The sequence below is a fragment of the Micromesistius poutassou genome, assembly GCF_964030765.1.
Source record: "Micromesistius poutassou genome assembly, chromosome: 22".
NCBI classification, from domain to species: domain Eukaryota; kingdom Metazoa; phylum Chordata; class Actinopteri; order Gadiformes; family Gadidae; genus Micromesistius; species Micromesistius poutassou.
The window spans coordinates 10986907-11013890 of record NC_140292.1 but is presented as its reverse complement, the minus strand read 5'-3'; the positions used below and the strand labels follow the sequence as shown (position 1 = coordinate 11013890).

Sequence of the window (26984 nt, the reverse complement as noted above, 5' to 3'; positions counted from 1 at the left end):
GGTTGGGCTGAAAGCCTGTGTGTTTTGGGCGTAAACCAATGAGAGTGGCATCTCCCATCCCCTTTAAGAGCCAGCACATTTTGACTTGACGAGTTGATATTTTGACAGTGCGTTTGCAGTCTCCGCTGAGACAGATGCATGACCACATGAATTTCAAATTTCCACATGATTTTCAAACTTCAAATGGCTCAGTTTATGGCCAAATAATAGGCCTAATTAATACATGGAATAGCGTTTTCTTCTCCAACTTCAGAAACACTGATTTGTCATGTAAATTGCGGCAAAGACAACTTAAAACATATGATATGAGGACGCGGTCCTCGATGGCCGCAAATGTGGGTCTATTTAATGATATACGGCAATACATTAACAAACATTGTTTGTTACCAGTATTGTATACATTATCGTTATCGTGTTCATAATATGCATGTGTCCCCCTGTTAATATACATCGCCATGGACTGCATTATGCGTTATGTGTTTAATTTGCATGTGTTTAGACAGATGGGCACACACACATTCTTTTAAACACTTACTCGCGGTAAAACTGTTTTCTCACGATCAAATTCTCATCAATCCTAAAAGTAATGGGCTTGTACACAATGTCTGGGTCAAGAACATATGTGTTTGCTGTACAGTGTTTGCAGATGCATTGATTTAAAAGTACAACTTAACGCTGTATCAGCTGTTCTTTCCCAAATCATTTAACCAATCATTTACCCTAAAACTAGATTTTGTTTTGGAAGGCTGGAATATACTTTGCTCGAATGTATTATTGTTATTATTATTATTTTAACGCATGGCATAGCCTACTATACTTCATTCATGTTCATTCATGCAGCCCTATGGAAAAAAATGTTTCCACAATCCACACGCTATTTCTATGCAGTTTCACACATATGAATAATCTTTGACATCATAATCATAAATCAGGTTGGCACGTCAAAATAGCAACAACAACTGTGCTATCTGCTATAGTCCAGGTATTTTTCGGTCAGTGGCGCAATTGCATTGGTGCATTTTTTAGATCACTAAAATAGCATCAAGTATCATTTGCTCCGGAACACGCCCCTGCTTTTCGCCGACAAGCCTCTCCAGGCGCAAGTGTAGTGGTGCCTGGTTGCTGCGGGGGAAAATCAGCTTTGCGCCGGGTGCAAACTAGCAACGACACATGCGTCGGTGTAGAAAGTCAATTGCGCGGGCGCAAGATAGGGCCCTTCTTCTGTTTGGCACACATGGCTAATTTACGCGCACAGGACTGGCTGGCTCCGCTTGGCAAAAAATAGAACATATTTGTGATTAAATGTTTAAAATTCTGAATACTGGACATGGTGAGCTTAAACACATTTAAATTATCATTCATGACAATAAAATATATATATATATATATTTTTTTTTTTTGACGAAATTTGAGACCCCCTTCAAATTTTGCTTTTGAGGCTTTCAGGGGGTCTCATGGGTTAATTGGGGGGGCCCAGCCCCCCCAGACTCCCCAGTATTTCGCACACTGGTTACAGCTGGGAAACGTAACATTTTAAATTCAATATTAAGACTACAGTGTGAATACTGATCAGCTGGAAGCTTGTCACAAATATTATGCTAATGCACTGTCCCCACACACACACACACACACACACACACACACACACACACACACACACACACACACACACACACGAGTTGGGTTTATTTATCAAAAGGGTTGCAGGACACCGACTGTTATGACAGGTATGTAAATGTTAAGGTGTTGATGTTACCTGTGCATTTGTCTTTGGCTTTTGGCTTCTCTCTCGGTTATTATGCTAATAACCATCCATCAGCCCACTCGCAAAAAAGCCCTCGCGTATTTTCTTCAACAAATACAAAAAAAACGTATACACACACACACACATTAGAATTCATCAGGTTTTTAAAGGTAGCATTGGTGTTTGTTGGTGTACTGCATCACCTGGTAGGGTGCAGTGGTTCATCCACCCACCACCTGGTAGGGTGCAGTGGTTCATCCACCCATCCATACATCTGAGTGGACACTCCACCTTGTTGTGAGACAAAAAGGGATGGATTGTGAAAGGGCTTGTGATGGCTTGTCCCTACCCTGGTGGTAGAAGAGGGCTCCTTTAACATCACACTAAGAACTATATCAGAACCACCCCTCTATGTTCACATGCGTATCCATGGATACGTGCCATTCAACTCACCTGATATCTCCAGACCCATTAGCAAATTATTTTTTAACCTCTCTATTTGCCAGAGCAAGTAAAACATGAGCGCCCAGATTCTAATGTCCCAGAATTTCCCAGAATCCCAGAATACTATTCAACCAGAACAGCTCTGCTATCCCAGAGATGGACAGACAGACGGACGTACGGACAAAGTCAGTCATTCTAGAGGTCAAACACTGCAGCTGGTGATGGGCATGACATATTCTCCCTCACAAACAATAATGTTTAACGGGACAACGTGCAGAACATGTCTGATCCGTCACACAACCTACAGCCAACTGGGTCTGGTGGTAAAGTCCTCTTCTAAGTGTTGTGGCTCTGGACGGTTGCTTTTGTTTCTTTAAGGGCACCAAACCCAGGGTAGGTGTGGGTCGCGGGTCTGAACAGAGGCACCCAGTGGGGCAGCGTGTTTAGGTTTGGCGGGATAAGGAGGGACCCCAGGTGGGCTGGCCGGGCCCCCCACTAGGTACCGAGGGCCCGGTAATCTGTTCCCCATTTGGCTGCAGCTCTTCAAAGAGACGACCCACCGCCTCAGGACTCTCAGCATCAGACCCTGGTTGGAGTGGCGGTGGGGAGGGCACAGGGTTCATCGGCCACATGTGCGGTACGTTGGCCCACTGCGGGCTCTCTCTGCACTCATGCTAACGAGCACTAATGAGCCATACTAACGCCCTTCCTCTGAAGGGAATGAATGAACAGCGCCCGACAAAAGGCAGAAAGGGCGTTTTGCTGGTTATCTTTAGGTTTTTTCTTCGTACCTCGGGAGCAAATAAAAAGCTCTATATTAAATCTAAACATTTTAACAGACCTGCCGTTTGATATTTCTTTGCCACACTGTTACGACCCTGTGCATTTCACAGTGGTGACTCTACACAAGTGACCAACGCATCGCCAGACAAACAGAAGTAGTTCCCCACCCTCTAACTGTATATGATTATAGTCTTTACTTTGCCATGGAGACGTTGGATGCTAAACAAACATACATTCTGCGATATACATCTCTGGTGCGTCTGAATTGCTCCCCACTGACGGCCGGTGCGGAGGAGGGAGCTGATTGGATAATAACATGGAGATCGATGCTGATTAACACGTTGCCGTGGTAATCAATGGTGCTTCGCGTGGCGGCTGTGTGGGCTGAGGAACAAAAACATTGCATTGTGGTGGATTGATTTTTCAAATCACATCAAATCAGTCAAAATCACATCAAATCACATAAACAGTGGGATTAAGTAGATGACTCCTCCCGCCTGTCTTTCACTAGACGTATTTTATTTAGCTCTGCACTCATCAGATACATGGTGCTCCAGCGGGGGGATTCATGGGCCAATCACTGTGAGGGGCAATCCTTCAGTGGAATATAAAGAGAAAAACCTTCAGCAGAACGCATGGCCTAATCTGGAGGGAAAAAACAACCGTTACCCCTAACGGATCGAGATGGGTCTGATGGCTGGGAGAAAGTGAAAAATAAAAAGCAATTATTGTCACGATCATATCCGGCAGGAAAATTAATGAAGAGTGAGGAAACATTGTTTCTGCGTTCTGACAGCGGGCAACATTTCACACTCGCAGTTCACAGAATCTCATACACAGTGCTGATGGTGAGGTTAGATATAAAGATTGGCCAATATATTTCCAAAAGTGTTCCCTTCCAGGTACTTTAAATCTGTCTTTGCTACCAAACAAGGTGTTGACCAGTGCCGCATCCAAATCCAGCCTGTCAGACGTCCAAGGGCTGGTTTCCTTTTGGTTTTATATTGGAGTTTCATAACAGCTCCATAAATCCTCCCCAAATCTAAATATTTCACCTCCTCCTGGGATAAAAGACCTTGGGAGGGTTGTGGTGCTAATAAGTTATATTTTCATCAGTAAATAGAGAGCAGCCTAAAAGAACAGGCGGGACCATTGTCCATTAGTGAAGCTTGGGGGCTCTGCTGTGTGGGTGTAAAGGCCAGGACCAACGTGCTGAGCTTTGGCTCAGATCATGTCCTCTCATATTGTATTCCTCGCACAACGCCACAAGCTTCACGGCAGATGAGACACTCTGGCTTGATGGCGAACGCTATTTTATGTGTCCAATCTTTCCTTGTGCCTCGTTTCCATCGCCGTATTTTCTCTCAGTTTTCGTAACATTTTGTCTCTTCTGCCGAGCATCTGGGTGGTTGCTGCTTTTCAGAGGACTGCCGATAAAGTGCAGCTTACTCAGTGCGCTAAGCTACAGGCTAGTGTGTGTGTACTAGTATTCTGCACTAGTGGGTTTATGCCAGTGCATACCTAGCTTGCTGTAGAATATTGTAGAACATTCAATCAATAACAACTCAAATGGCCTTTGTGAAAACAATATTTGCAGCACTTTGCTGTGTGACGTGTATCGGGCCATTCAACTACAGTCCCACAAAAGGAGCCTGATCTCTGTTTTGGCTTTGGCTCAATTCATAATAGTCCTCTACTTCACTGTGCTTCTTCATTTTCAGTTAGTCATTCTTCTTAATATTGTTAAAGCAATTGCCTTTGTCTCTGTCCTTCACCCTCTGCTTGCATCAAGTTCAACATCTCTGTGAGTCTGAGAGCCACTGGGGTTTTTCTTTACCGCGGGCTGCATATTCATTATCATACCGCCTGACTATTGCAAATGTCAGACACATTTTAATAGTGATCACAAACTTCCGGAGGCGACTAAGCCTACAGCTCGGATTTGAAAGATTTAACGTTTATTTTCTGGGTATGTGATTGTTTTGGTTGGTGAAGTATGTTTGCTTTGTTTGTTAAAGTTATTTACTGGGAGAATTTAATTTCCCCTTGGGGATGAATAAAGTGCTTTGAATTTAATTGAATGGACCAACATGTATTAAATAATTTATTTTCAAAGAAAGGATGACGGGAGGAATTGAGGTTCCTTTTCAGAGACACCACTCTGTTGCCGATGCTTGATGACGATCTGCCTTTTCTATACCATCCTCCATCACAAGGAGCAGTCAGAAAGAGCTCATGTCAAGGATAACTTCAGAGTCGTTATGGCCCATCACACGCTCCGTCTAGAGGAGAATATCTCACAATGGCTTGAAGGTATTATCATCTCAATTATTAAAGGTGTCAATCCTGTGTCCTTGTTCACAGCATATACAAAAATATATAGCTTTTTATCCTAAAGACAAGTGCAGCTTTCTCAGTTTCGGCATGGTCGGCTGTAAAAGATCCACAGTCTCTGAAGCAGAGAGCCGCCACCAGCCCACACAACTAAAAGGACTTCTCAAAAGTCTGCTGTCCACTAATTCTTTCAGAATGTGGTATTATGTAGACAATTAAATGACCATAATATCTATGCTAATGATAATTCAGTATTATGCTAATCACTTCCAGGCATGTGGCATGGATATGGCCTATTGTTTTACGTAAAGTGGCTTTCTTTGAAAACAATACATTGGCTAATAACTGCTCATAAGCCAACGAGTATGTCAATAATATATATTTATATATTTTCTGGCTGATTTGCCAGTAATAGCATAGCTATGAGGAAGAGATCAAGTTGAAAAATAAAGGGGAGTCATACTTAAGTCTGACATTTCTTGAGCAAGAAAGACACAGACTCTTAGCCATCGAGTAGCTCACAGCTGCTAGCCAAAATGAATACTTGCAAAAAAAAAAAAAGCAGAAGGCAGTTCTTGAGAAGCTGGCACAGATCTTCCACATCAGGCACCTGCTTCTCCAGCAGGGCCTGGCAGAGTGCCTGGGGACCCTGGTTCTGGTGGTGAGTATACGGGGCCGGGCGGGGCTGTGTGGTTTTGAGAATAGATCGAAATAGATTGAGCAGACACTTTTATCCAAAGCAACGAACAAGTGAGGCTGGGGGGAATCAAAGAGTACAATCAAACAGGGGGTATCTGCTCTGTACTAAATCAATTAAAACGGACGGTCACTGATTAATGAATACAAACGTTGACAAGGCACCACAACGCGTTGCTTGATGGTACCTTACATACCACAGAACAACAATATTACATTTTTGGTGGTCTTAATTTGGAAAGGACATGTTATTAGTGTGTAAGTGTAAATGTTCACCAGAATGTTACTGCATTGAATTACTAGTACAATGATTGTATGACATAATATGTGGATGTGAATGCATGACTATCTGCAATAAGGATTTTTATTCATTAACTAGAAGATTAGAATATTAATTTATCTTATCCAAATATGGGCAATGTCCTTTCCAAAGCCTCTCCGGTTGCCAGCACACAGCTTCTGACCTTTGACGGTTTAGAACACAGCTCTGGATCCTACTGAGATAAGGTCTGCATTTCTTCTGGTCTGCATTTCCCATTACCATTTATAACTTCATCATCAGATTATTTATTTATGGCTCAGCCTATTTACAAAACTGGTTTTAAATCCCCCGAAATAGATAATCAATGTCAGACCTGGCCGGATCAATTTGAAACAGTTTCAAGACGAGTCGACGAGTACCTTTCAACATTTCCCTTCCTCTTGATGCAGCACATCAACGCACATCATACAATGTAGACAACAGGGCTGTACAACTCTAAGGGAATGTGGGCCATGATATATAGTTCAAATACTCCACATTATGAAACCAATGAATCCACACCGGGAAGAGTAAATAGTGTGTAAGCAGGCGTTCTAGTTCCCCCAGACAACACATCCAGAGAGGACCCCAGCTGGGGGGGGGGGGGGTCTCTGATGTCTGCAGCAGGCGGCCGCTGTTCAAAACACAGAAGAACAGAGAGGGAAACCCCTCCTGGACATCAGGAAGACCCACGCACGTGTTTCCATGTTTAAAGTCGTGTTTTTCATGTTAAAAGTCCCCCCTCTCTCTAAAAAAAAAAAAAAACAATCACAAAAACATCTGCATGACCTTCAGGGTTCAAAACAAAAGAGACCCGCCCTGGCTGAGAGGGAGACCGGGCGCAGTGGGACCCCCCACCAGGGTGGGGGTCCGGGGCGCAGTGGGACCCCCCACCAGGGTGGAGGTCCAGGGGAGAACGGTTTCAGTGGTCTCTCCCGGCAGTGAGAACCCCCACCAGGGTGGGGGGGGGTCCGGGGGAGAACGGTTTCAGTGGTCTCTCCCCTCCCCCTGCAGACGTTTGGCTGCGGCTCGGTGGCCCAGATGCTTCTCAGCCGAGGTTCCCACGGCGCGTTCCTCACCGTCAACCTGGCCTTTGGGTTCGCCGCCACGCTGGGGGTCCTCGTCAGTGGACAGGTGTCCACAGAAAGCGAATTTTGGTTTTTGATAAAATCACAAAGAATTAAATTGTTGAGTTGCTTGTAGTATTTTGTAGGATTTCTATTTCAGCTCCTCATTATTCTGGACGTGGGCGATGGTGAGTGCAGTATTTAGTGTTTACCCTCAAGGAGTAGATCACCACGCTGTTCACCAGAATGACAGCCGCCCGTCATCAGCACTACACAGACTCTGCGTGTCACAAGAATACAAAGAAGATGGAGGAAGGGGAGCGTTCCTCCTGATCATAAAACAACGCGGTGCATGACAGCGTCGGAAGTGAAGACATAAAAAACACTTAATGAGTGTTTTTTAACAAGTAATTTCATTAAGTACGAGCGCTCCCTGTCCAAATAGACCCACCTCCCGTCTTCAGAAGGCTACTACATTTTTATTCTTTATTTGAATCCACCAATCACATTACAACGGACAGCATTGAAATATTTTCAGAAATGAGATACTGCTTTGTTCAAGGGTACAAAGATCTCCTGCATCCTGCAAGGCTGCTTATCACTGCTGACACACACACACACACACACACACACACACACACACACACACACACACACACACACACACACACACACACACACACACACACACACACACACACACACACACACACAGCAGCTCAAAGGAAAGGGGAGAGTAATTAGAAACCTCCCACCCAGACGGGCTGAGGGTGTGTTTTTAGTTCACTTCCCCTCCATTTTTTTTGGTTCAGAAAAAACATTGACTTTGTAAGGTGCTTTTCTTTTTTCTCCCTCTCCGCCTTTTCATCCTTCCAATGTAGTGTGTGTCAGACAGAGCCCTCCCTCCCGTTTCACCAGGGTCTCACACGCAGCCCACAGTTACATGGAGGTGGGCTTGGCGCTGCGTTGGCTCTTTGAGGATCAATAATAATAATATATAGAGATGCTAGACAATAATTATGTAAAGTCATCGAAGAAATTTGCAGCGTATGTGGGTGGCCTGTAAATAATTAATAGGAGAACTCTGGGGGCACATTTCAATACAGCACAAAGGTATTCAAATGATGGAAAATCACCAAATAACATGTTTCCCCTGAAATACATTTTTAAATATAGCAGCAACCCCTCCACCTCTTTTTCCAGATCTGCATACATCAAAAAAGTTATAGTTGGGAGGAGCTGTCTCTATCAGAACGGTTGCACTGTTATTTTGTTCTAGCCATGTTTCAGTTAAAAACATGAAATCCAGTTGACAAGTGGTAATAAAATCATTAACTAAAAAATATTTGTTAGTAAGAGACCTAACATTAAGTAGACCCATCCTGATTGTGTTATTGATAGGCTTTAAGGTTGATTTTGGTTTGGAGGTAATATGTATGAGATTTGAGAGGTTAGCAGTGCGTCTACGTTTCCCTTTGTTTACTCTTAGTGGTTACAGCAGGAATGCAAAAGTTGCCATGTTTTGATGTAGGCAACCTTGGGTTCAGCAGATTATGCGAAACTTCCTTTGTGCTGTGTTTACGGCTGAACCCTTTTTGTCTCAGTAATAATCAGGACTACTATCAGTACAGGGGAGGGGGGCTGGGACGCCCTCCACTTGGATGTTATCAGACTGTGGTCATGACGTGGGGATGGTATCATTGACGCAGATGCAAGTTTGATGCCAACATTTCTCAGTTTCTTAAATTCATCTGGAAAATCATAAAGGGAGGAGACAGTGGAGCTGGAGTTGTTATTGTGGCTATGGGAGAGATGAGGCTGGTGGTCATCGTCAATGGGGGAGTGCTGGAGGTCATCGTCGATGGGGGAGTGCAGAGGAGGGGGGTTGCCGTTCTTCACCAAGCCAGCATCAGCAAAGGGGGAAGGCATGGTGTCGATGGTGTCGGGCGGGCTGTTGTCTCTCTTCAAGGTCTGTGGTCTGTCTGCTATCTGTGTGTCAGATAGTGGGACAGTAGATGTGTGGGGGAGGCTGTAGTCTTGCTTCTTCTCATGGCATGACAGGGTAGATTTGTGGGAAAGCGAGAAAAGAAGATTGTCCCTTAACAGTTTTGAGCCAAACCTGTTTGGGTGTAGGCCATCTGCTCTGAAAAGATATTTGCGCCCCCAGAACAAGTTGAAATTGTCAATAAAGCCCCTTTCTCTTTCATTGCAGACTCTTGAAAGCCATGTATTCAGTGCAAGTAGACGACTGAATCTGTTTATTCCCCTGTCAACTGCTGGTATGGGTCCACTGATGAATGACCTAATGTGTAATTTGTCCAGGTTGTCCAATAGTTCAGTGAAATCCCTCTTCAGAAGTATATCATTTATGGTTGAGTCTCCTACAATCAGAGTGTCTGGTTCATCTGCTTTCTGTGAGATGGGCCCTTGTTGGCTTGAAGTGGCGGTCGCAGACGCATGCATAGCTAGACTCCGTGGCGACTGGTTCTTGTTCCGTCTCTGTCCCCACCGTCCGTCCGGACACATCCTGGGGCTCAGGGATGCACGGGTGGCAGATGCATGTGCAGCTGGCCTCTCTGGCGACAGGGTCATGGTCTGTCTCTGTCCACACCATCCGTCTGGACGCATCTCGGGGGTTAGGGGTGCATGGGTGGCAGGCACATTCGTGGACTCATGGAGTGGCAGGAACCGGTTCTTCAGCGGCATGGTAAACTTCAGCGATTGGCTTATCCGGCTGATTTTAGCTTTGGAAAGCTTAGCATTTGGCGTTGAGTGAACTTGTTGATTCACTTTGGAATGTTATTTGGGCTTAGCGCCGACTCTGTGCCAGTGAGAGGCAGCTGGAACTGTCTCTCTCTTGTCCAGCTTCAGGAAGGAAACAGTGTAGCTTTGATCATCCTGTTGTGTATTTGTCTGAGCTAGCTCAGCAAACTTACCCATCGGCATTGTATCCTGGAGGAGTCCTTTGCATTTTTCTAATGCTGCTAGCCTCGTTTCAAATAAAGCCACTGTCTGTTGCAGTTTGGCGCAGTCTGTGCATTTCCCAGTCTCAGTACCTGAGACATCAGCGTACAGGGGCATGTTGGCAATAGGAAAGTCCAAGGCTTTTGCTGTGGTCTGATCCGGTAGTCAAAGTGCCAAAATGTATTGTTGAATCGAGCAATGGAGGTTGACAGAAACAAACTATATATTCTAAAGTATTACGATCATGAAATAAAATAAAATAAAGTACACCTGAACGATGAATTAAGTAGTTTTTGCCACTGCCTAGCGGAGCTTCGGGAAACACAACCTCTCTCTCTGCTGCCTCTTATCTCAGTTACAAGCCGTTTTGTAAATCTGCTCCTTCGTCATCACAAGTGGGCGTGTCCACCTACATGTGTGCTGGACAGATCAGTCTACCAGCCTACCCAGTGGACTGTAGCAAACGTTGCTCATCTATCTGTCACACATCTAGGTGGACACGCCCACCTGTGATGTCATAAGGGGCAGATTTCCATAACGGCTAATCACACCACACCTGTGGGATATACTACAAACCTCGCTGAACATACCCAGGCTTTCTTTGGAAAACCTGGATCGACAGAGACGCAACTCGCGATCAGAGTTAAATGGTACTACGACGTTCACTTCGATTAGTCGAGCCAGGTTTTCCGCTTTAGGTTCAATACGCGTTCACGTGAAAGGGGCGTTTATCGCGTCATTTTACTCACCTTTACAAAATGGATAGAGCAAGAGCAGTCTATTTCACTCAAGAGGAACAGACAGTCAAAATTAACTCCTTTGAGGAGTTCAAAAATCAGATAACAGCTAGAGGCAACACAATTGCACATACTGGCTAGGGAGGCGTGCTGGCAAAAAATAGCTGATCATTTAAATTCGTATAAGTGAAACGATTCTGCATATAGTCTATAAAATAATTATGCCAAATGATGAATTGTTCGCCATTAATCCCAATAGAGTGATGATGCTTTCAAAATGCATAAGCAACGTCCAACCTGCCTTGCCTACCTGTTCTATAATTGAGGGAATTCACTTTAAATACACCCTATATAAGAAATGTATTGCATATGTTTTCAGCCACTGTGAGGTAGTGGCGGTGGCGTAGTGGATTATTATAAGACCCGAACGCCAGCGACCAGGGTTCAAATCCGCTGGTCCATCATACCTTACCCCTATAGATGTGGTGCCAGCACGGCCTTGAGAACATGGGTTCACGTTCGAAATAAGCAAAAAAATATAATTCCATAACCTTTAGTGAATAAGTATTCCATATGACATATGATTTGGGACTTTTTAAGCTTCACACAAATGCACATCACTTGGGAGGTGAACCCCGCACGCAGAAATTCAAGACTGACGCACTACCTCCACTCCACCACTCTCTCACGGAGACACACTGCGTAATAAGCACTGTCTGCATAAGGTCCAACGAGGACGATCAAATAGCGAATAACCTCTGATGAGAACTTGTGTCTCTCATAAAGAATAATTCTCAGGCAATGCCAAGGGATCGTATCTGTCCCGAAAAACTCTCTGTCTCCGGAAAGACCCCTGTACGATGTGGGCTCTGAGGTCCACAGGAAAATCCACAAATGGTGACGATATTGTAAAAAGAGGAGCTATGAAGCTGCACACGCCGATCTAACCCGATAGACTAAGCTGAAAACCTGCTCCCGACCAGGTTTGGTTGACAGCATAAGTCACCATGGTGATACAGCGACACTAAAAGAGATTGACTTTCGTGTCCCAGCTAACCTAGGCTTTGAGCGCAACATGCCTTGCTAACCCACTAATCGAGGTTCGTAGTATACCCCACTGGTGGCATGTCATGGGACCTTTAAAAAACACACCTGAACTTTTATTTTAGGAGCATCACAAGAAGGGCAGCTCAGCCCGGCGCTCCATCCTACAGACACCACAGAGCGGCCGGTGCCTAGTGCTGCTGTGTCATTCCCCATATCAAACCCATTTGTTCCTCGTAATGTAATCTGATAATACCAGCACCAACAAACACACAAGATCAATGCTTACAAGACATGGGCGATTCGCGAACACTTCGGTCAGAACAAACAAATCCCGAAGGTGAACGACGAGAACTGATTCCCAAAACAAGAGAACTGATTTTTTTTTTTAACATAAAACAAAAATATACTCACGTAAATAAAAGATACAAGCAAACAGAGCTTCGTCTCCCCTCAAATTTATATTGATTGAGTCTAAAACATTCTCATGGTGGTTGAGGCAGCTTGGGCTATTCTTCTTAAAACCACACGAGTAATGCTCGAGTGGCGTTGTAGGCTAATGCTACAGAAATTTGCTGTTTTCCGGGAACCGTCACCGTCTGAGACCTTCTGGTGTTTTAAAAGGCTCCATTTGCAGGCGTAACTCATATTTAAAAGCAAAGTGGTGAGGCCAGACACCCTGCCAAATGACATTACAGATCATATGACTTAACAAACTGAACGAACAAATCAAACAAACGATTTCTGATAGTGAAGGGAACTGAAAGAACTGATTCCCGGAAAATAATCGTTTTGCCCATGTCTAATGCTTACTCCATGTTTACACACGGGCCTGCTGTCAGGCAGGGACGTCTCAGAGGCAGGTGCTTACAGTTAATGAAGCTGCATGTCTCATCAACACAACACGGTAATGTGCGTGTCCCCACCAGATGCGCTGTGGGACTACGGCCAGGGGACGCTGTCTGTGGACGGGACCAACGCCACGGCGGGGATCTTCGCTACGTATCCCTCCCCACATCTCAGCCTGCTCAACGGATTCTTCGACCAGGTAACAAAAGTGTCAGACATCGTTTGTCACATCCCTTAGTGCACAACAAGGGTACGGTTAAATCAGTGTCACAGCGATTGCTCTGGATCACATCACAAGAACAACATACACGTTTAAGCATGGCACACTGGGACCCTGGTGCTCGATAGCTACAGGGCACAGATGGAGCTCTAAACAACTCAGTCCCCAGGCCCTCTCCCCCACTCCAGTCCCTTTTAAATTATCATTGTTTTGAATCCTCCCAGTGGTATCGCTACCCGGCTATTAAAGGACCCCTAAAGTCAACACTTTGGGTGAAACTGATATTTAATGGAGAGCATGTGATACGGAACAAGTTGTACGCACGCACGCTGACAGACAGGCAATGAGCACCGCCTTCATCCAATCTGCTTTTTATTGAGTTAGTCCTCTGAAGTGCGGCGGATGCTATTTTTGTTTTGGGAAATATAGATAGGGGGCGGCACTGAGGGGTGGTTTAGCTGTCAAGTTGCTTCACAAGATCGCTTTTGGAAAGTACTCCCTTTGCCCTGTGGTGTTTGGAAATGGATTTATGCGACTTTAACTTTAGATGTGGAAAAAAGGGAAGGAAATTAAACTTGACATAATTGCACGACTTGCACGACGAATGCCGAGCAGAAATGGTGTTGATTCCAGAAATATATTGAAATAGAAATGAATATGGTGAAGTATCTGTGAATCAGGGATTGTCATTCTGCAGCGTTCAGGTATCAGGAGGTCACACATCACAAGCTCACTGCAGTGACCGTGTGATGTCTTAAGCACCGCTGGCCTCTTCTGAAGCCCTGTGCTTTTAGAAGAGAATGAGGTTTGCTTCTTTTCATACAAGGTTATACCTTTTGTTCAGGAAGAATATCTGCCGTGTTTTTCACCAAAAAAACTGACCAATCTTTATCTTCCAAAGAAATGGGCCATTTTGGAGATCGGAAGCCACTGGCTTGTGATTGGTTGAGAGCGGTTGGTGATTGTGTCTCCCTTATATTACTAGGGACAATGTTCCCCGTTGGATAAAATGATCAACTAGAAAGCGTACTGTCTGAACATTTAATTACGATTTTAGTCCTTACATTAATTGCACAACATCCTAGACTGGACAAAAACATCAATGGCAAAACCATGACAACCCCCCTAAACTAAACGCCTGATTAAAGCCCTTATATAGGAAGGCCTTGAAATCAGTTTTAGTTAGGTTCTACTTAGTGTTTATCCTTTTTGGCTCTACTTGCATGTTCGGTTTCAGCCCTGTACAGAACACTTTGAGATTTCTTAAATGAAAAGCGCTTTTAAATCAAATTAACCATCAACTGACATCAAAACCCCACAATGCACTCTGTGTCCGCTGTGTGTCAGGTGATCGGAACGGCCGCACTAATGGTGTGTATCCTGGCCATCGTGGACCCCCACACCAGCGCGGTCCCGGCGGGCCTGGAGGCCTTCACGGTGGGCCTGGTGGTGCTGGTGGTCGGCCTCTCCATGGGCTTCAACTCGGGCTACGCCGTGAACCCCGCCCGGGACCTGGGGCCGCGCCTCTTCACCGCGCTGGCGGGCTGGGGCGGCGGCGTGTTCACGTGAGTAGCCCCCACCTTTAGATACAGTAGGGAGAATGTATCACCTGTATCCAGAGGGAGGGGTTTGGCTGTGAATGCTTTTGGGGTTGTAACCGAGTAGAGCGCATGATGGAAACAATGAAGGACTGCACTGCAACAAAGTCTATTATCTTCTATGATTCTGAATCGATTCACAACTTCCAAAAATCAATGAATATATATTTTTTATATTTTGTCTTCTGTTGTGTGTTGACATTATTGCTATCAGTTGATATACTTTATCTAATATAAAAATGATATATTATTATATGCAACCTTTGTATTGCCAATCAAAATGTCAATGAACAGTTCAGTTAACCCTTGGTAGGGACCCTATACAATCCCTAATGAAACATAGTACGTCTGGACACCACACCGATTGGCTCAGAATTCTGACACATTGCCTTAAAAAGCACAGACGATGGAAGTCCATTTCAATTGTTTAGTTTTGTTTAGTACCTTTTTTTCTTTGACAATTCCTTTGCAATTCAATATCACGCAAACGTAGTTCAACCTGCCCTATGTCACTTTTGTACTGCAGCTTTTTACATTTCTCGAGAAACATTCTACTCAAGAAACAGGGAGAATCTCAGAAGACCTGTCGCATGAAAAATATACAGTATAGCTATACCTTCAGCTACAACCCAAACCACTAGAGGGTGCCACTATAAAACATGCATATTGCGGGTTTATAATAAGTGAAAGTAACTTAGATAGACATGTGTGAAATTACAAAAATGGTAAATCATAGCAATTAAAATGGTAGAATGAATCCTAAAGAAACTGTGGTCTCCAATATTTCCTCTAAACACTGCGGCCATTTGCCTCCACAGAGTGAAAGGCTACTGGTTCTTGGTGCCCTTGTCGGCCCCGTTCCTGGGGGCCCGTGGTGGGGGTGGTGGTGTACCAGCTGATGGTGGGCTACAACGTGGAAGGAGAGGCACGCATCCAGAGAAGACGAGAGGAAGAGGAAAGCCTCAAATGTACAACTATAACCACCATCAATGGAGAGGAAAGGGAAGCCTTTGTGTCGTTTGTTGCTACCATTTAAATAATTTGAGTTGTATATTTTTCTTAAAGGTTTTATATCACCTATGTATTATTCAGCAGTTTGTCTTGAAGTATGTTTGATTTATTGATTGAAACTAAAATCAATTAGTAAATTGTCAGATTAATCCTTTAACTCACTTCAGTCATATTTTTGATTGTGTATATTATTAACACTGCCAATTAATTTTTATAGGAGTTATATAATTTGTATGCAAGAAAATATATTGTTTTCAAAATGTAGCTGTCACCAAATCCTGAAACTCAGGGCGTGCCGGCAAATAACTATTGTTAGCATTTAGATTAAAACAAAGTAAGAAATAAATGAAAACCAGACTCAAAAAGCAAGATGTGACAGGGTTTAGAATATGCAGTTATATAGAAAATAACCGCTGTTGAACCAACTGCTTTTCAATTTAAACACGTGGATCTTCTGATCTTGTTTTATTTACCTTGGTGATAGGGTGGACACTGCATGGCGTCTCCTGTCCCCTCTCCTCTACCGGTCTCCACTCCTCTCCTTTCCTTGTCTCCTCTCCTACAAAGCAATTGTAACCCATATAGTTACAGTACATTTGCCACAGTAGCCTCAATATAGATAGACCATCCAGATGTTCATGTTTCACAATGATCATAAGCTACGTTGTTCAGAAACTTCCAGCCAATCAGAAGGTTCATCTTGCTCTCGTCACTCTTGGCGATCCAGTAGAAAGTTGAATCCCATGCTCTGAGGAAAGCCTTCTGTGCTTAACATTGTTCATGACATTTAAACGTGTATATTTTGGGTGGTTTTAACCCAATTAGCCCACCCCCTTTGCAACGCCAAGATGGCACGGTAATCGACATCTTCAAACTCCATTGTGCTGTTCAAACACATGAATACATAAAAAAAGGCCTTAATTCTCGCAAAACTCCTTGAATTCCATGGGACTCCTTATTAGCGGCTTGTGGAACCTTCCACATCAGAGAGGTTTTGAAGAAGAAGTAGACTGAAGAATTCACCGTCTCTCTTTCCCCTCCGCAGAGATGAAACCAGATAAAGGGCATGTGCATAAAAACGTCCGTTGGGCTGTGGGATGTTGTACTCTTAATCTCTGACCTCCTCGGACAGCGGTGATTTGTGGGGCCGCGGCCGTAGCCCCCGTGTTTTACACCGGGATCTACGCGCTATAGTGTGCACCTCAGTGGCCAGGAGCCTTAATCCTACACAACGTGTAGACTCCAACAGTAAGATCGTGTAGATGCCAAAAATTATGATTAATAAGATAGCAAGGCACGCCCACTCGAGGCAACTGCACACTGGATTGCAATTAATAAAGAAATGAAGAGACGAGGAGGAGTGTGTTCACCGGGTCTGATGACTTGTTCGAGGTCACAGCCCTTTACCTTTTCTCTGTGCATAGGTCAGCGTATGAACGCAGCATATATCAATAAGCCGTCTTTACAATCCTCCTCTTTACTTCCTGTTCCATTCAACCACAACACCCACCACCATGTTATCCTGCAGCCGCTGCCAAACTTAACCCCGACCGCTGAACCCAACCTTAACATTTTCCAACCTCATTTGTTTGGCTTTGGCCGCTAGCCGGAGCCTTTTTAACGGGGCCAGGCGGGAGCCGGAGCCTTGCCTCTGACCCTTCGCTCTAACGCGGTAATGGTGGTCGATGTGGGGGGGGGGCTCCACTCCACACGCCCTTTACACAAACTTTCAAGTGTAATTTGCTTTGGGTTTCCTTTATGTCCACATCTCCCTGACACTTTGGCCTCCTGAGAGGAACGGATGATGAATCAAAGAAAATATCAGACCAGCTTACCCCAAAGCTACCCCTTTGAAAGTGCTACTGAAGAGACAAGGGAGGTACTTAAGTTAGGTTTCTGCATACACCGAGTTTGCTAAAAGCATCATTGAGATGGGGGTGTGGACACTGCTCTATACCAACTAGCGCTGGCTTTACCCAGGAGGACTGGCTGGCTGGCGGGCGATGAGGTCAGTCTGTGCTGAGGTCAGTCTGTGCTGAGGTCAGTCTGTGCTGAGGTCAGTCTGTGCTGAGGTCAGTCTGTACTGAGGTCAGTCTGTGCTGAGGTCAGTCTGTGCTGAGGTCAGTCCATATTCAGACGCTGTGGCTCTACATTCAGGGCTCTTCTATCAGTTCATTCATCTAATCGATTGATTGTACTTTGAGAATGCGTGCAGAGTGCCGACGAGAGCCTAAGTAAGCCGGTCAGAAGCCCACCGCGGGGTTGAACTCCCCGGGGCCGGCGCTCATGTCAAGAAGTCATATGGTCTCAGATCAGATGTCAAACTCGTCTCCCTCCCGTCTTCGTCTTCCTACAGCGGCTGACCACATTTGCACGGTCAGCTAGAAAACCCCAGAAGCATACTGAAATATTTATATGATATTGAATGTTGAGTATTCTAATATTTCCATCTGCTGGAATGTAAATCGACGTGCTTCATCTAAATTATTGCCAAGTCCTAGTTCTTGCTATTAACTGCAGATTCCAGTGACATGCAGCAGGTACAACTATATAAAACATTTAAGTGTATAGATGAGAAAATACAAATGCATGCTTTCCCTGTACATTACCCTAAACCAAATCCCCTTTTTACAACTCTCATACCTGCAAACTCATAAGGGTTGAAAAAGGTGACAAACTAAACCGTTGTAGGGGAGTCTGGGGGCATCCCCCCCAGCCAAATTTTGCTATTTTAACATGTAAATTGAGCATTCTTGTGTACTCCCAGAAGAAAATAAAGGGAAAAGACAACATTTTCTTATGGTAAAAATGGCACATTTATTAACCCATAAACTGGTCAGTTACGACTGAGCAGTCCATTCCAGGACTGGAACGATGGGGAAAAAAACTATTGTGAAGATAGCAAACTTGTTTCTCGCTCATTATACAGTCGGTTATTATCAGGGGTGCACATAACTTTTTTAGTGATTTACTCATTTTGGGGGGGGGGGGGGGGGTGAGTTACGCAAAAGCGCTGTAGTGGCACAAGTGACGTTACGCATCGCTGATTATGGGCGTGCATGCGTACTTGCGTACCAGTTATGTGCACTAGGGCTGGGCGATATGGCTGAAAACTGTATCATGATAAAAGTGTTTCATATCGGTCGATATCGATGATTATTGATAAAAAAAATTTTTAAAGGACCAGGAGAGAAATATAAACGTAAACAGTTTTATTTTAAACTTAATTAACCCCTGATTGTAGGCAGACAAAGAAAAGGAAAAGGAATGTCAACACAACCATAGAAAACTCAAATAAATATAAACATAAGTCTAAATGAAAATGAACATCACAATGAAAACTTAACAATTATCAATTATAAAGTGCTCAAAAACATGTGCTACAAAAAAGTGTTCTAAAAACATTTGCAGTGTTAAATGTAAACATAAGAGATGAGATCATGAGATCACTATTGCATTACTTGGTAGGTGGATTAAAGCTTATCTTCAACCTAGAACATGGAACATATGGATGTCATTGTTGTTGGGACATGGAAATATGTCCAGTACTGTCATGAACCATCATACATGTTGTAAAGATCGCTAGTTAGCATGTTCGCTAACTAGCGATTAGCGCCTATTAGCAATTTTGTTGTTATGCTTGCTATCCAAGTTATAACGAAAATGCCTACATTAAACAGAATAATGACAATGCCATCAAAGGGGGAAATGGGACATGGAGATATGTCCAATACTGTCATGAACCTTTCGTTTCTCACATCGCACTGTTTCTGTTATGAAACACAAACGTGATACTGTTACATGATTGGCCATTGACGTGTCGCTCCATACGTTGCTCTCCACAGGTATCAGAGGACGCGTGCCTTTGTTCATGCAACCAACCTTGCTTCGCAACCTCTGGTTCAAAGCGGAGCTAGACTCTTTGCTCCGTTAACTTCCAACGAGGAAAAAAATTATTGAAACCTTCTATCGAACGCATTTTCTATTGATATTGATTACGTGTCTATCGCAATACATATCATTGTTGTTATATCGCCCAGCCCTAATGTGCACCCCTGGTTATTATACAGTCTATGGTTAGACCCTTAAAAAAAAACTCTTCGGATCTACACGATTCACGTAAATGACCTATTTTTGAGCGAATTTCGCTGAAAGGTGACTAGTTTGCAGGTATGAACTCGTTTTTCGTTTACGTTTTTTCGGATACGTTTTTCTTAATAATAAAGTGTATTTTTCATTTGGATATGCCAGAGATTTCTGAATACCCTGAAGACTCAGTGCAGGCTGAGGGTTTTATGCACACATTAGGATGAAATGGACATCCACTAACAACATGTAAGTGAAACAGCTTGTGAGGAACCCAAACGCAATGGCCATCCTATAGGGCTTATGATTCAGAATGCATCATGGGAATTTTTGTTGGCAATACTCAGTGTTGTGTTGAGTTCAAAAGAACGCGTTCATTTTTCTGTGAACTTTGAACTGAACGCAACCCATTTGCAAACAAAGAACTTGAGCGTGAACTTGTTCAGATTATGTGACGTGAGTACCACTGTTGAGGTCCAATTGTGGCGCTCACTGCGCACTGCGGAGCGCTCCGACTGTGGAGCTAAGATCTGAATCTTAGCCCTGGCTTGATTCAGATCTTAGATTATGGGAGGTGATCCACAAAAGCCTATATGGTCGGAACAATGGGATGTGAATAAATGTTTTGAATTCTGAATACTGGACATGGTGAGCTTAAAACATTTAAGTGATCATTAGTGACATTCATTTTTCATTATTATTATTTATGGACAAAATTTGTGACTTTCAGGGGTCTCATGGGAAAATTGGGGGGTCGAGCCCCCCCAGATTTCGCCCACTGGATATAACTCTTACTACCGGTATATTGCCCAGCCCTAGCATGCACAACACTATATGGAAATATCAAGAAATTGGCAAACCCTGCGCCCTTAACCCTTCATTTTCATTTCTCACTTAAAAAAAATGAACTGTGAACTTTGAACTAGTTCAAAATTGAAATGGTGAACTATGAACGTGAACAGTTCACGTTGAACATGTGTGAACTGAACTTTGAACTAGTCCATGAAAAGTGTGAACTTGCACAACACTGGCAATACTGCACCATATTGAGACGATTCAAGGGAGTTGCATTACTGCAAAATCGAAAAATCAAATCAAAAAAAAGAAACCGATGGGACAAAAAACGTATTAGAACCTTGATTACTACGATGCCCATGCTCTTTGGGTCACTGCAGTCCATTATGGTTCACATTGTAGGAAGGGGATCATTTCAAGATGTGCTTATTACTGGGTTGACACTAAAGATTTCCCATCACTAGTCCAGATGAACTCCTAGTGGTGGAGTGTATTGAGGTGCTGACGGATGGGTTTTATACTCCTGGTTTTATTGATACTGGAGGAATGTGTCAGGAGACGGTTTGCATATGAAGTTCAAAAGGACAAAACCGTCTTTGTAGACGACACTGTTTGGATCTGTATTTCTAAATTGCTAGAGTTGAAGGGCCCCTAGTTCAAAATGTCCCCTTGTGACATCACAAATGGGAGTGTCCACGCAGACATATGAGGGGAGGTCTCAATCCCAGCCGACCAGTTGATGCAGTCGACCAATCCACTCATTCCAGCAGCTGGCCACGCCCACATTATGGAATAGATAGAAAGGATTCCTTTTCGAAAATCGGTTGATGGTTCTTCAAATGTATATTTGGGGCTCTTTTAGAAACCTTTAAAGTAACAAATTTACAAATGCACTTTTAGTATTGTCCAAAACACAAATAACTCCATCTCGTAAAATCAATGCAATTCCTAATGGAAATAAATAAATAAAAAATATCCATCAGCAGGTCGATGTGACATTCTAGTCAAACTTTAGAGAAGCCTTCTTTTGACATTTGGAAGTCCTTGTTGGCGTGACCTTTGCTGTATAGTATTACCAAACAGGCCAAGAGTCAATCCCAAATATTTCTTGTGAAATGGCGCTATTTGCCCATCAAAGACTTCCATGATGGGCACAAAGTGAAGCATTTATGTTCGTGAATAGTTTGGATTTTATTTACTCAGACACGCCAATCCTTCTTCCTCCTTGAGGACATCCTACAAGCTACGGGTGAGAGAGAGAGACGTGGTCAGACTCAATAAGCACCGAGCGGCTGATTGATTTTGTGTTACTTTAAATCACCTGTTGAGAAAAAAAAAACAACCCTTGTTTTTTTGTATCCCTTTATTCATTAACGCCCGCTTCAGCCGATTCTACGGGATTAAATTAAAACAGGTTCTGATTGGAGCGCTCGGGATCAAAGGTGTAGTGCTCACAGAGAGCGCGGCCCGCGAGGTCAGGCCGGACCCTCTGAGCGGTCCAATTTCAAAGGGGGACGGATTGTAACTCTCGCTCTTAAGGGGACGAGACTAGCAGCCTGCGCTCTCCAGGAAGGAGACCCCGTCCTTCCTGGGGAGCGGTGGGGAGGGAGCGGTGGAAGAGGCTTAGTCTGCTAATAAGACGTCATTGGCGGATCAACATCACGGATCAGGGAGAGGAACACACGCAAACACCCCCCCCCCCCCCCCATGGGTGTTTGTACATTATGCATGTGTGTGTGTTTGTGTGTGGGTGCGTATGTGTGTGTGTGTGTGTGTGTGTGTGTGTGTGTTGGAATGAGGGCCACACGCCTCGCCACGCTGGGTCTCAGAGGACTTCACAAACGTCTCGGCTGGATGCCGTGCGTGTAGAAATGAGTCTGTTTCAGTCTAGTACAGTCACACTGAACACTGTACTGTTGGCCGCTACACTGGAGCCGCTGTTGGTCACTATGAACCTGCATCACAATGTCTGGATCGCACATAAGCTCATGCAAACGCACACACACACACACACGCACTAACACCTGTGCATTCATCTACTCAATCACTCATACACACGCACACACACACACGCACCCACACCTATACACTCACACTAACTTACTCACCCAGTCACTAACTCACTCACACACACAAACAAACCCACACCTATACACACACACACTCTAACTCAGTTTTAACTCACTTACTGACACACACACACACACACACACACACACACACACACACACACACACACACGGCGTACCTGGCAGGTGGTGAAGGGCTTGATGCTCCAGAGGAGCTGTGGGAGGTCCTGGATGGAGACCTGCAGGCTGAAGCCGTTCCCACTGAACTGCAGCGTCCTGGGCTCCTCCAGCAGACGGCCCCCCCTCACACACTCCAGCACCGCCACGGCCTGGGGGGTCCAGGGGGAGAGGGCCAGAGGAGTTATCTTTGTACAATGCACACATGGGCTGCGTTCCAGAACTATTTTCCTTCCTATCGCTCGTTTACTATTCCCTGGAAGAGAGGAGCCCTTAGTGGTCGAGCAGGAGAAAGGTTAGCCTCGTGTTCTGTTTGCTCTGGACGTATGCGTCGTCGTCGTCCCCATTCAGACAGAGCTCCAGCAGACCAGTCCAAACCCTTTATCTAATGTGGGGCCGTTTGGTACAAAGACTGTTCAGAGGATAGCCCTATGTTTCGTTCCTCGTTGCTCTGATTGGTTGGTGTTCTATCCAATTGAATTCAGAGGACTAGTTTGGAATCAAGCCGGAAGAGAGACGGTATTAGAGGGGAGGCCCCCTAAAGGCCGCTTCTCTCACTGCGTATTCAGGGACAGATTATACCAATGGCGATCTAAAGACGCGAGAGCTGAGCGGAACCCATGACAGAGCGACTATTGGAATGCAGCCATTGTAGTCCCTTTGTGAAGATATCCTCTTCACAGAAAAAAGCAACTCACTATAGTCTTCTTCAGATCGCTTAAGCCTCCTCAGTGGTTGATTAACACAAATAATGCATTTGTGCATCAACTCAGAAGACCTCACTGTAAAACACCCCATCTGGGCTGGCCAGCTTTACTACGAACAGGAGGGCAGTTCACTTCCACAAGATGCATTATGGGAAGTATGTGCGAAACATTAGTCTGAATGTAATTATCATCTATCAACATATCACCATGGAATACATGGAACAGTGATTACAAATAAATAAAACAAGCACCAAAAAAAAGAATTGCACAGCAGATTGAAAATAACGAGTCATAACCGTTCAAAGAGAGAGAGGGAGAAAACCCACCGAAACCAAAACTAATCGGAAGGGGGGAAATAGTCCATCTGCTCAACACTGATTAATATCAATAATGCATGTGTGTAATCCAGATCCACCAACCACAGGATGAGTTTACATCACAACGACAAGGGCGAGCTCAAACTGGAAAGTGCACACTGTGTATCGATGTTTTACTCATTTTGTTATAGACTTTTGTAATTTGTAGCTCTCTCTCTCTCTCTCTGTCACAAAGTAGCAGAGAGGAAATGCAAAGTGTACAAGCAGGTACATTAAGGGTTGATTCGTGGGCCAGAGGCTCACCAGGGAAATCAATTATCGCAGAACAGGGACAAACGAAACGCTAGCTGAGTCTAACCCTCCCAAAAAAGCTTAAAAATGACCGTTCTTGACTGAGAGACCAGCCGTTTGTAAGGAGCTTTAGGGCTGCGCCGGATGAGTAGTCCATGAGTATGTCCATGTTTTGTATACTGGTATCCTTTTATTTCACCGGTAGTTATGAAACTAGATCTAAAGTTAAGACATATGCACGGATTAATACATAATATAGTTTGAAACATGTGGAGATTTCATTGACACTGTACAGTATGTGTACAGTATGACTACATTATTTGTATACACAGTGTATACACACACATACTGTGTATACACAGCAATGAAGGCTGTGCCATTGGAAGGCGACATAAGGGAACATGTAGCAACACCAAAATATTATAAATACAATAAATAATACTATTACCACTACTATTACCTAAAACAACTACTGCTACTACTACTATTACTATTATTACTACTACTACTACTACAATTACTACTACTGCTACAACTACTACTACTATTATACTACTAATACTACCACTATTACTACTACTACCACCAATACCATTACTACTAGGCAACATCAATACATTTGGCTTATTTAGCTATATTTTCAAACATCTTACATGATATGATATATGAGGTGCTATATGATACCATATATAATCTGCGCTATGATAGAATATTACATTATTCATGCATTATTATATCATGTTCAACCTTTTTTTTTATCTCTTTGTTTGTAGCGCCCACAGAGTACACTCAATGAATAGAAATGGATTCAACAGAAACGGAGGGAGCTATTAATGAGGTTTTTTTTGGTAAATGTTAATGAATTTGCTAATTAGGTAACACAGATAGCCTAGCCGTGTGGCTTCATTATTCGTCCAATAGCCATCGACGGCTAATCGGGTCACTGCCGCTAATCATACGGAAGAAAAAAAGAAATAGCATGACCCTTTAAGTGAACCGCGGTCACTAAAATAAATGCATCGATCCACCCTCATCAACCTTAGCCTAATGGATCTAGGAAATACAACCAATGGCGCTGTTGTTGTTTTTTGGTTTGGTTTACTGTGAATAAAAACAGCTCCCAACACTCCTCCTTCCCCCAGTGATGGCACAGCAGCGTGAGGCAAATTGGTAAACATCGAATTAATTACCCTGATTATCTTGGAAAGTGGCACAAAATGAGGTAAACTCGTTCCTGCCGCCTGACGACCACCCCGGGGAAACTGCCGTTGAGCAGCACCCTGCCACGCCGCACCAGCAGCTCCACTGATAGCGGCTCCACTGATAGCGGCTCCTGGTTGTTGTAATGTGGTGTTACACAGACACACAGAGAGGAATAATAACCTGCCTCACGTTTAATTACCTGCACGTTCATTAGGCTGAGTAGGGGGGGCCGGGGGAGCCAACCTCGCCAAGCACCTCTCGTGTTTGTAATTAAAAAGCCCCGCTTTGGCTCGACGCTTCTAAGCACTGCCCCCGCGTGGCTTCACCGGACTGGATGGCACATTTTAAACAGAGGAGAACCACCAGATGAAGTTCATGTGTTGTAAACTTCAGGAAGGAAGCGTTTGGTTGGGGGACCCAACGCGCAACTCATGTCTAATCACCAGCAGAACAAAGGCAAGGAGTTCACACACACACACACTATCTTGAGTCTCTCTAAGCATTCGTTGCATTGAATGCCTTTAATTATCTACCACAGAAATATGAGCCACGAGGATCGTATTGCTACAGTGAGATCAGGTATGTGACTATATCTATATCATAGTGTATTTAAATCCTGCTCTTCTGTAAATGCATCGCACATATGGTTATTGTAAATTAATATGATTATGAATATAATTGTTGTGCTTGTGATGACAGTGTTCATTAGGTGTTCATAGTATAAAACATGGATGTATGCATCATCCATACGTGGGATCATATTTAATGTATGGACTTGATGCTTTACCACTAGCAGTAAAAGCAATGAGAACTACAGACTAATCAACCAACCATTGTTGTTCATTTCCCATTTGACTCTTTTCAAATGTTCTGCCTACAGGGCTTTGATTAGGCTTTCAACCAGCGCTTCATCAAGAGTCCATAACGTCAAAACAACATACAATGTCATATTTAATGTTGCTTCAAATATTTATAGTTCAGAACTTTTGCACTATGAATTATTAATAATTATAACAATAATAATTATTATTTAAAAATACCTTAAAATGTATTTTTATAGTATTATTGTGCGTATTTTGTATAGTATTTTGTGTGTATGCACAATAAACCGAAGATGAACCTTCAGAATCCCCCTCTATCTCACAGAACCCGTCTGAAGACTGGAGCAGACCGTCTGCATGGCTGAGACATCTGCATGGCTGAGTTGTGCACTGTGATGTTTGACCTGTTATGAGGGATGTGCACTGTGTTGCTGATGGCCCCTAACCTCGTGTTCTGAGGAACTCAGAACCCAGTCGCTCAATGGAAGTTTAGAAATGTACACATTTTAAGAAACTTTGTTTTTCAGCATTTGGACTGTTCTTGTCGTTCCTCCCTTTTGTATTGTATTGTGTTGAGCACTGTGGTCTGAGTACTGACCAACTTTGGATAAGATCATCGTTTGAACCACGTAAAGACGTTCATGTTAATGTAAACTCAAAATAATCCTAAAACACATCCATAAAACAACCACCTAGCATTTCTAAACCCCAACCAAATGTTAAGAC

At 43.8% G+C, this 26984-nt stretch overlaps 1 pseudogene across 1 annotated transcript; it reads left to right on the top strand.

Moving 5' to 3' along the window:
* The first annotated feature begins 2262 nt into the window (after positions 1-2262).
* On the top strand, positions 2263-15817 carry LOC311367629 (aquaporin-3-like; annotated as a pseudogene). The gene is made up of 8 exons: positions 2263-2362; positions 2728-2825; positions 5871-5966; positions 7317-7436; positions 7530-7557; positions 13044-13162; positions 14531-14748; positions 15600-15817. The product of its transcript is annotated as an aquaporin-3-like (transcript).
* Positions 15818-26984: the final 11167 nt, after the last annotated feature.